An 11724-nucleotide genomic window follows, 5' to 3' on the forward strand; every position below is an offset into this window, starting at 1 on the left:
AAGTTTATTATCATAATTTAAAAATACAATTTAAAATAAAATTAAATGAGTACTGAATATTAATGGATTTATTCTTTTCCTCCTAACCACAGTTCATGTATGTTTGCTATAAGGTGGAAAGTCATACTGAGTTTGCGATCCTCATCTCACCTACCTGGGAGTAAGGCTCATTGAATTCAAAAGGACTGACTTCTGACACGATTAGGCTTATGCTGTTAGGAAGTCTTGCAGATGGATAGATTACCTGATTTTATTTGGGAGGCTTGAGATAAAGTCACCCTGAAATGGTTTAGTGATTTGTCTTTAAGGAAATGTGAAAGCAGCTGCCAGTTTAATTTTAATCATATTTTGAGTCTGGCTAGCTCAGTCGGTAGAGCATGAAACACTTAATCCCTGGGCTCAAGCTGCACGTTGGTTGGGTGAAAGATTCTTGCATTGCAGGGGGTTGGACAAGATGATCCTCGTGACTCCTTCCAACCCCACAATTCCATGACTCCATGAGTGTTTGCATAAAGACATTCAATCAGATAGCTCAGATTTTCAAATGACACAGAATACTGAGCCTTCCAGGGTTACTGGTGTTCCAATTCCAGAGGGTCAGAGGGAGGCCGGCCCCACATATTCTGTGAAATCCCATGATTAGTTACTGTTTCTTAGAAAGTTACTGGAGGTGGGGTCATAATTTGGCTAAAATTGGAGTAGTGAGCCAAGAAGATATCATTAAGGGCCATCACCTTTAATCTTTTAACCACTAGGGGACAGAGGTCAGCAAACTTTTTCAGCGAGGGGCCGGTCCACTGTCCCTCAGACCTTGTGGGGGGCCAGACTATATTTTGGAGAGAGAAAAATGAATGAATTGCTTTGCCTCACAAATAACCCAGAGATGCATTTTAAATAAAAGCACACATTCTACCCATGTAAAAACACCAGGCAGGCCCCACAAATAACCCAGAGATTAATTTTAAATCAAAGGACACATTCTACCCATGTAAAAACATGCAGATTCCCAGACCATCTGTGGACCGGATTTAGAAGGCGACTGAGCAGGATCAGGCCCCAGGCCTTAGTTTGCCTACCCATGCACTAGGAGAACTAAGCTATCTTGTCACAGATGTCTTGTCACAGTTGTCTTGTCACAGAACCGTCCTAATAGACTGTGTTCTGTACTTGCAGGATCTCCTCACCTCACATATGCCCACTTGACAACTTTATTCTGTGGAACTGGTACTGTTATAGATGCCACATAATACAGACTCTGCACTTGTAACATACCCTCCAACATTTCTTTGAGGAAAATAGGGACATCCCATTCCATAATGATAATTTTACTATTTATACCCCAGACATCTTACCAAGTTGCCCCAGCCACTTTGGGCAGCTTCCAACATACATAAAAACATAATAACAGATTAAACATTTTTTTACAAAACCCCTCCCTATACAGGATGGCTTGGGGGGTCAGATAATGCCATACCCTCCAACATTTCTTCAATGAAAATAGGGACGCGGGTGGCACTGTGGGTTAAACCACAGAGCCTAGGACTTGCCAATCAGAAGGTCAGCAGTTCAAATCCCTGCAACAGGGTGAGCTCCCGTTGCTCGGTCCCTGCTCCTGCCAACGTAGCAGTTCAAAAGCACGTCAAAGTGCAAGTAGATAAATAGGTACCGCTCTGGCGGGAAGGTAAATGGTGTTTCTGTGCGCTGCTCTGGTTCGCCAGAAGCGGCTTAGTCATGCTGGCCACATGACCCGGAAGCTGTACGCCGACTCCCTCCGCCAGTAAAGCAAGATGAGCGCCGCAACCCCAGAGTCGGTCACGACTGGAACTAATGGTCAATGGTCCCTTTACCTTTACCTTAAGGAAATGTGGGACATTCTGGGATCAAATCAGAAACCGTGATGGCTTCTCTAAATTAGGTATGTCCCTGGAAAATAGGGACGCTTGGAGGGTCTGTTGTAAGAAATTGATCTTTGGAACTCCCAGCCTCCTGACATTAGGTGCCTTGGCTGTACTCTTTTCAGTACAGTGGTACCTCAGGTTACATCCGCTTCAAGTTACATATGCTTCAGGTTACAGACTCCGCTAACCCAGAAATATTACCTCGGGTTAAGAACTTTGCTTCAGGATGAGAACAGAAATCGTGCTCCGGCGGCACGGCAGCAGCGGGAGGCCCCATTAGCTAAAGTGCTTCAGGTTAAGAACAGTTTCAGGTTAAGAACAGACCTCCAGAACGAATTAATTTCTTAACCTGAGGTACCACTGTACTTGCTTAAATATGTGTGTGTTTACCCAAGCCTATGGAAACATGCAGAAGTTGCATGTGTTTTACTTCTAGTTAGCTATTGTTGATTTTAATCTTTTGAATATTTTTAAATATCAATCTTAACTGTTTTTAAAGATCAAAATACTTCATATTTCTGTAAGCCACTTGGAGGCTTTCTTGCAATTAAGTGGTATCAAAATTTTGTTAAATGACTGCAAAAAAATAACTGCACGCTGCTCAAGAGAAATTTGCATCGGTGGAATACTTTTCCAGAGTTCTCCTTTGCAGGCAGCTTGTAGCTCACGTCAGGTGTTTTGTTCAGTCATGAAGCCGTCTAATGAACCTCTCAATGGTATGCATAGGTACTTATGGAATGCTAGCATGGGGCACGTGGCAATCTTAGCAGTGCATCAGTAAAGCAGTCTAGCAGAGTGGATCATGATGTGATCTTCCCATGCCCAGCAAATGATGATCGTCACATCCTGTAAATGCAACAGAACGTTGGAACAGCATGTGATTTCCAAGGCTCAAGGCAAGCCGTTTCGCCTTCCGGATTCATTAATAAAGCACACTATGTTTTAAAAACAGACAGGTGACATAGATAATACGTAAGTTTTGAAGGTCTAGGGTGTGGGTAGTTGGCAGAGCTGTGTGAACTGGGTGGGTAAAGGAAGATTTCAAGAAGCAGCTGAGGGTTTAGATTTGACATTAATCATATTTGATGTTAATTATGTGAATACAATTGATGTCCAAACAGCTGTTTCACTGGCATCAGTGGAGGCTTACCTTGAAATGAAAATGCCCCCCCTTTTTTTTACAGGACCTTGCCTGGGATAGAAAGGATTAAACTCTCCCTTCCCACCTCCAATCCCAAGGCTGCTCAGCTGCTTCCCACAAAGGCTGTTGCATAACAAACCACACACACACACACACACACACACACACTTGCATTCCTAAATGCAATTAATGCCACATCTAGTTTGATTAGCTGGGATGTGTGCCCCAAGTTAGCTAGGACAAGTGTTGAGAAACTGCTCTTTCAAAAGCATCCGGGACTGAGGTTTTAAAACTACCTTTTTCTCAATACCCTTTTCTCACTATACCTTTAATTTACAGGTCTTGTAACTCCACTATTTAAACAAGAGACGGCTAATGGGAAAGACTCATTTACGTCAAAAGGTTGTCTGCTGATTTTGCCTTGTTTGACTCAGTGCTACTTTGTGGTTTCGAAACCAAAGTAAGATTTCCTGACTGCTGAGATTGGGAAATACTAGACTGTTTTCCCCTACAAGTCTTCTTACTCTTTAGAAAATGTCTCAATTAGTAAATGCTCAAATCTCTATTTTAGATGACGGTGAGTTGGTGAAGCTATCGGTCCAAATTTCCCTTCTTTCTTTCTGTCTTTTCTTAATAGTGTGCTGTTTATAAAGACAACCTACCATTTTCAAAAGCTACTCCGGTGTAAGAAGCCAAGCATGGTGATTGTTCAGAAGAAGAGTTTATGTCCCCTCCAAAAATATTAAAGTCATTTTAAATTTACCATCACTTCCAAATGTGCCTGTGAGGTTAAAACAATAAAAAACAAAACAAACAAGATTTCTAGACTGGTTTGACTGGTTTGGAAATCTTTTTTTTCCCCCACAGCCAAACATGTGCAATCCATCCATAATAGAAACTCCCTGAAGAAGGAGCATGAAATTAAAATATCACATTGATCTTCATCTGAGATTTGATCCCTGGTGAATATGAGCTGATTACTCTTCCCCTTGCATGGCTCCCAAGAGCTTTATTGGCAGGAAGTCAAGAGGTTTGCTAATAAGCTCTCCTAATCATGTAAAAATACATTCAAAGTAAGGCAGAAACACAGTGTTGCACTTTAGATCTATAGGGGGTGATCCCAAAAGAACTGTCGCAATAATTACATTGAACTCAAACCTTCTTCTCTGTTCTGTTTACTTTGTTTCCTTCTTTTGTTGCTTACTTTAAGTTAGAAGAGTACAATCACATTCCAATTCAGTGGTGAATTGTTATTTTAATTATCTTTGGGTGACAGCCATACAAAGTTGTAGAGCAGATTCCTTGAAATCAAGACTTAAGTCTATTGATTTCAAGGGGGTCTACTTTGAGTATCACTTCAATGGATAACACCCAATATAATTAGAGGACCCAGAAAACACTGGTGGTGGCAGTTCAAGAACTGCCCTAATCATTTTAGGTCACTGGAGTAGGAAACTTGTTTGTGAACCTAAGCACTCCAGGTGGCAGTTGTGGGCTCATATGAGCAGTGCTATTTTTCTAGAAAAAGAGGTGTCGGAATTCTCCATGAACACCTTCCTTGTTCTCTTATAATAGCAATGGCGCCCACCTGAGAGGTGCCAACACTGAGTTCCAGTGAGTTCTGGCTCAAAAAAGCCCTGCGTATGAGGTAAACACCTCCATATAAACACACAAGCACACACCTGCCACTGTGGTTTGCCGGCAGAAGGGTGTCACTGCAAAACTGAGAAAGTGGATGAGGGACCTCGTGAAAGTAAGGCTTCCTCAGGCTCAATTACAGCAGCAAACAATGGTTTGACATTCATTCATTCTTTGTATAACCTGCCATTTATCCTGAAGGAGCCTCATTGAATGCAGCCAGTGTGTTCGCTATGCCTAGGGTGAAGTCATTATTAAGTTTCAGCTGAGTGAAAATTTCAATCCTTCATTCAAGCCTAGCGTGCTGATAATTACAGTGCATTGTCTCTCCAGCATGCTTGAGAAGAGAATTAGGGAGGGACATACTTGGTAAAAAAATAAAATTAATCCGTGAATGAGATACGCTTAGGGATGGTTAGAACAGTGTGGAAGAGGAGGGAAGAGTGACTGTTTATATATGGTAAAGGGAATGTTTTCCCTTCAAAGGGTTCCAGGTACCACCCCTGACATCTTGGGATAGGGCTGGGAGAGACCCTAGAAAACTCTTACCTGTCAGTACAAACCATACGCAGCTAAATGGATCAACAAACTGAGTCAGTAAACAGCAGGCTCCCATGTTCCTACAAAGTGCAACTTCTCTTCTTCCAGTTTGGCAGCATTGTGCGTGTAGGCAATAGAAGTACCTACCTGAAAAACAAAGGAACACTTGGGAGGTGCAAACAATTTGTTTCACTTTTATTATGGGTGATACATCTCACCAGATGCTTTTGTTTCCTGGTCCACATTTCTTCTAAAGCAGCATTTCTGTTCCTGAAAAATTCCGGTTTTCAGAGCTGCAGAGTTATGGATTTGCTCTGGGTTAATGGGGCCTTGCACTCGTTCCTGCTCCAGGCACCTGAGCTGTCCTCCGATTGACCTCAGTGGCTTTAAAAGCAAAGTGCAACATTGCCTGTAAATGGGATTGACATGAACTATGCTGGGTCCATAGATTCTAATGACAGAAGCAGTGTGTGAGCATTCATTGTATTTTGTGCCATGGAGGATATAGAGTTCTCTCTCTCCTCCCCCCCCCCCCGTGTGTGTGTTTGAAGCATAAAAAGTACAACTGTTACCTGCAAGGGGTATTATAATGCTGGGAGAACTTCTTTACTTTTTGTAAAACCAAAGGTTCAACAGGGCAATTCTCAACATGCCTAGTCAGTACAGAGTTCAATGGGGTGAGTGGAGTCAGGATTGCAGCCTAAAGCCCAAATCACATGCATGCAGTGACCATCTGCCAAAGCTTGCAGAGGCCATCAGAAGCTTAGGGATTTTGTAAAATATTCAGCGGTTTATAAATGCTTTTAAATAAATGACTATGTGCCAGGCAAAAGAGGCATTTAGCCTTCTCCCTGCTCATGCTTGCCCTCCAGGTGGTGTTTTTTTAATGTCCTAAGGCTGCAATACTAAGTACACATCCAAGATGGTCCCATTTCTGATCCCAGCAGCCTTGCTTGCCCTTTCCTGCCACCTACCAGCATAATTTGCCCTAGAAACTAAAGTCCAGGTGACCTGCAGAGGAAGAAGGAGGACAGGGCTGAGCAGCTCCCATGCAACTGTTTGCTTTGCTTCCACCTTCTTCCTCTTCGGCCTCCAATGCTGATGAGTATCAAATGGCATTGTCAGTGTGAGGCTGTTGAGGAGCTGCCCTGCCCTGCCCTGACTGTTCCTCTGCTGCTTGTCTGTGCCACCTGGGCCATTTGTGTGCTCGCTTATTCACCTCCTCCTCTGTCATCACACTGCAGTTGACCTGGATGCCTATTGGCAATGTGACAACATTTTTTCTTACACATTATATACCTAGATACACATTTATATTGTATACATATACAGTGGTACCTTGGGTTACATACGCTTCAGGTTACATACACTTCAGATTACAGACTCCGCTAACCCAAAAATAGTGCTTCAGGTTAAGAATTTTGCTTCAGGATGAGAACAGAAATTATGCTCCAGCGATGCGGCAGCAGCCGGAGGCCCCATTAGCTAAAGTGGTGCTTCAGGTTAAGAACAGTTTCAGGTTAAGTACGGACCTCTGGAATGAATTAAGTACTTAACCTGAGGCACCACTATATAGTAAATCCTCATGATTGCTGTCCATAGATTTAGTTACACAGTAATATTGAAGTACAACATTTTTTTTGTAGTTATAATTGCTACTTTCTTGACTTTGCCATACAGCAGGTTTCAGTTAAAGGATTTGGAAGATAATAGTTTGTCAACCTTTTTAACGACAATGTAATATAGCCTATTGTATAAATGACATGTGCTATCCTACTTAATCCTTACCTCTGACTCTTTCTAGTTTTACATTTTACAACGGTATATAGAAACTGGCATATGCTTAGAGGTTGAGGATGGATGCATTAAGAATGAAAGGCAATCACTTTATTTGACTGCTGTGTGGACAGCTGGTGCAGGAGGAGGAAGTTGCATGGAATTGTGGGAAACATAAGCAGGCTGACTCAGGAGAACATAAAGAGCAGGCCACTAGAAGCCAGGGATTCTTTTTTGATGCCTGGGGGAGAGGGTGAGATTTCATCCGGACAACAGCTGATATCCTACCGCATTCTTAACTTTGTCTCCACCACACAGAGAGAGAGAGAGCACATTCCCGTTTTTGTATTCTCATAGAAAGTGGATCCAATTCCTTCCAAGATGCCTTATCTAACTGAGTGCATGTTTATTTGAAACTGACTCATTCCACATCAAAGTCCTTCCTCTCCTTTATACTTTGGCTATTGACTTGCATTCACAGCATTGAGAGGAACAGATAAAACAAGCTTTACATGTCTCAGTCTATCACAGCTGTGCAGCCAGTGCTGACATGTCATATTTACCAATAAAAACACCATTATTGTACATATTAGAGCATGTCTGTCTCAGGAGACAATGGAGAAGTGTGCCTTTGGGGATGAAGTCAAACTATTGGAAGGTTGCAGCACCTGCTGTGGCTGTAGAGACCAATGCAGGAGAGACATGTTTTGTTGCAGCTGAGGTAAGAAGAAGAAGAGTTTGGATTTGATATCCCGCTTTATCACTACCCGAAGGAGTCTCAAAGCGGCTAACATTCTCCTTTCCCTTCCTCCCCCACAACAAACACTCTGTGAGGTGAGTGGGGCTGAGAGACTTCAAAGAAGTGTGACTGGCCCAAGGTCACCCAACAGCTGCATGTGGAGGAGCGGAGAGCCGAACCCGTTTCATCAAATTACGAGTCTATCACTCTTAACCACTACACCACACTGGCTGGATGAAGACATCCAGTTTTGCTGCTATCAGTGCACCATTGTGCTTCTTCTCTCTGTGCTCCTCCAAGCAGTCATTCCTCCTCTGGTCACTGCTGCGGATACACAACATGTCTGTCTCCAGGCACTGTTGTCACCTGCAAGGGATTTCTATAGGGTGGGGTTCACGTTGCCAGGCTTCATGTCACATTTGCAGGCCTCTTTGTAATGCAGAGTTAGTCTGCCAACAGGCCTGGTACCTGATGGCAGCTCCTGTAGAGCACATCCTTGGAGATCCTTCCATTCTGGGGACGTGACCAAGCCAGCATAGACATCACTGGGACAAAAGTGTGAACATGCTGGGAAGGTGGGCTTGGGAGAGTACATCTTTGAGAATCTGTGCTGCCATGCAAGGCCCAAAATCTTCCTGCTGCACTGTATATGGAAGACACTGAGGTATCGCTCCTGGCGAGTGTAAGTTGACCACAACTCCCTTCTAAAAAGCAGTGTGCTCAACATGCAAGTCTGATAGACCTTAATCTTGGTATTGATTGTTAGCATCACATTCTCCCACACCCTTTTGGAGAGGCAAGCCATTGCCGTAGCCATCTTATCCAGCTCAGCGTTGATGGAGAGGTTGCTGGTTATTGCTGGTTATGGCAGAGCCCAGGTAGACAAAATTGTCTATCACCTCAAGCATGTGGTTACCAACTCAGGTTATTGGTCTTTGTCAGGCTGATGGTGAGGCCAAACTCCATGGTTCTTGCTTGCCTGGTGGAGGATTGCATGTAACAACAACTCTGATATTTGCATGCCTGGAATGCAGCCTACTGTATAAGGGTCACAGTCCTCCATGCACCAGACGCGATTTAGTCATGCTGACCACATGACCCAGAAAGCTATCTGTGGACAAATGCTGGCTCCCTTGGCCTGAAAAGCAAGATGAGTGCTGCACCTCATAGTCGCCTTTGACTGGGCTTAACCATCCAGGGGTCCTTTACCCTTTACCTTTACTGTATAAAGGTATCATGCCCATTGCCCCATTGGCATGTGCCCACAAGAGAATGTGGCTCTCAGGTTTCCCAACCCTACCTTAAAATCACACCTCAAATTTCTTATCTGTAGGAAAGACTGGCCGCTGTAATGTTATACCACAGGAGGTGACCATATTTGGCACTTCCAGTTGACATACGGCTGCCGACACGCAGGTCCTTTTGGACATGGAAGAAGGCAGAACATGGGTGGGGAGGAACGGGGCACGGCACACACCGCCCAATGCATGAGGGGGCCAGGAATGGAACCCCCATGCAAAACAGCCTGTATATCACTTACATCTTTTGTGTGTTTTAACACATGCTGTGAGAGTGGCAGGTATGTGCTCATGGGCATGCGTTTTTGGCATCAAATCTGTAATATTGTGAAACAGTCTTAAGAGTTAATTTGGAAGTTCATCTCTACCCCTACCCCTTCTGTATGTGCCTTTTTGCCAACATGAAGGGTAGGGAGCCAAAAAAACTAGTACTGCATACAAGTGTGGCAAACAAAGAGCTCCACTGTAATTCAGTTTTAAGTTGATCCCACAGTCTGGGATGAAATTCATCCTGTGAATTCATTCTCAACCTTGCAATGTGACAGATATCATTGCAGCAGGATCCAGCTCTGAAACCAGCACTATCACTTGTCAGTATAGTGGACATGCATGCCTCAGTGAAAATAAAACCCTGAAATGTTTTGGCAAAGTACACGTGGCGTTCGGTCTGCAGAGACTGGGCTCTTTTCCAAAGTGTCGCGTCTAACACATATTTAAAATGAGCCTCTGGGATCAGGTTACTGAATTAGGAACATGAAGTATTTTCTGGAAGTGACAATGAAACCACGTAATACATTTGATGATGAAAAACTGTAATCTCTCAAAGGTTATGAACATAAGGTAAAGCCACTGGAGAATTTTCCAGGCATCTCAGAATGCAATCCAGATTCTGTATAAAGGCTTTGCATTTTCCAATTGCTTCCATAAGGTTAATAAAGCAATGACTTCATTGCAACGGCCAAGAGGTTTGCTCCAGGTCACACCAAAAATTAATGTGCTCAGCTTCAACACTGACATTTTTTTCAAATTCAACACTCCTAAATTAAGGCGAATGAGCAACACATTAGTCATTATGTGTCTCAGAGATATAGGGCTTTAGTTAAGATAGGGATCACCGGTGCCTATTATTTTCTAAGCTCAAGAGGTAACAGATGAAAGAGAGAGAAAATTCACTTCTGTGCAGTATTTCGGAAACCTGAGCTCTGCTTCGTCATTAATAGATTTGGATGGCAGGAATAAGAAGATGGGCTCTGTCCCATTGAAATGTAGTTCTTGTGACTGAATTCCATTGCACCTCAGAGAACAAATTGGTTGCAACAAACTGAAGCTGTATTTCTGGCTGGGATGCCACGCTGGGCAAGGAAGTTGAATTGGATGGATCTGTCCCACCCCCCCCCCACCCCCCGGTGCTGCTGCCCTCTGAAAAGCAAGAATGCGCATGTGGCAATAGCCCTGTCACTCCATAAAGTCACACAGGGTAGAGTATGGGAGTTAGGATTACTTACAGGGAATAAGCCCCACTGAACTAAACTGTAGAGGCATATCTATTCCCAATTAGACATAAATAGGATTGCACTGTCAATCAGAGTTAACTTCAGCTGAATGTTGGTTATGCAGGGTCTTGCATATTTTGGCCCATTGGTAGCAAAGTGCATTTATTTATCTTTGAAAGTAAGATGAAAGGGTGGAATTACAAGAAAGAGGTCAAACTTTATGCTATGACATTTGTGAGATATATCCTAAATGCAGCTATATTGGCTGTTATTGTGATGAAGACCGCGGGGGATACATAACCCTTTCTCTTGCACGATTTTTCTGAACAAGATTGGCATGTTGCTATCTCAGAGAGAGAATACAGGCACGATACAGACACTGGTATTTTGTTTTTTAACCACTGAGGAACATAACAGTTTGGACAGATGATTTGATCATGAAAATAGAACATCAAGCGATCCCTGCAAGATCAGACCAAAGACCAGTCCAGTTCATCATTCTGCTCTCAGAGTGGCCAACAGAGCTGTGCATTCTTTGTGCTAAACAAAACATAATCAAACTGCTGTGCCAAGCTAATCCAAATCCCACAAAAAAAAGCAGAATTCTGCAACCTGGAGAAACAATGCACATTTGCTTGAGTCCTCTTATTTTGCATGTTTTGTGTTTTGTATTTTTGCTTTAGCTAATCAGAAGGAATAGTAGCATACAGACCTAGCCTCAAAAATCTTTGTGGAAACCATGGGAAATACTGTTGTTTCAGCTGTCCTGCTACTGCTACAGTAGCACAATCTCCTGTTTTCGTGCTGAAGGGGGGTGGGTCGCCTGTGTCTCTCCAGATGTTGTTTGCTTCTATACTGCATCAGCCCCAGCCACTGCAGCAAAAAGTCAGGGATGATGGGAGTTATAGTTCAACAACATTTGGAGGAACTCCCATCCTTGTTACAGAGTATAGCTATTCAGAACAGTTTTGCAGTTTAGCTTTATTACATGCACCAGCATCAAACAGAAGAAAAGAGTGAGTTCTTCAGTATTTGTTTTTAAAGCAGACTTGCAACCACAGCCACTAAGCACATTTCAACAAACATTAGAACGTGGCTTTATGTATCCTGCTGCTCCAGTTTGATCTACTTTACAGAAAAGAAATGGTAGAAGCATGTTGTCGAGGCTTTGGAAATAAGTAGGGCAGCTGAAATGAGATTA

The sequence above is a fragment of the Podarcis raffonei genome, chromosome 4 (assembly GCF_027172205.1).
Source record: "Podarcis raffonei isolate rPodRaf1 chromosome 4, rPodRaf1.pri, whole genome shotgun sequence".
NCBI lineage: Eukaryota > Metazoa > Chordata > Lepidosauria > Squamata > Lacertidae > Podarcis > Podarcis raffonei.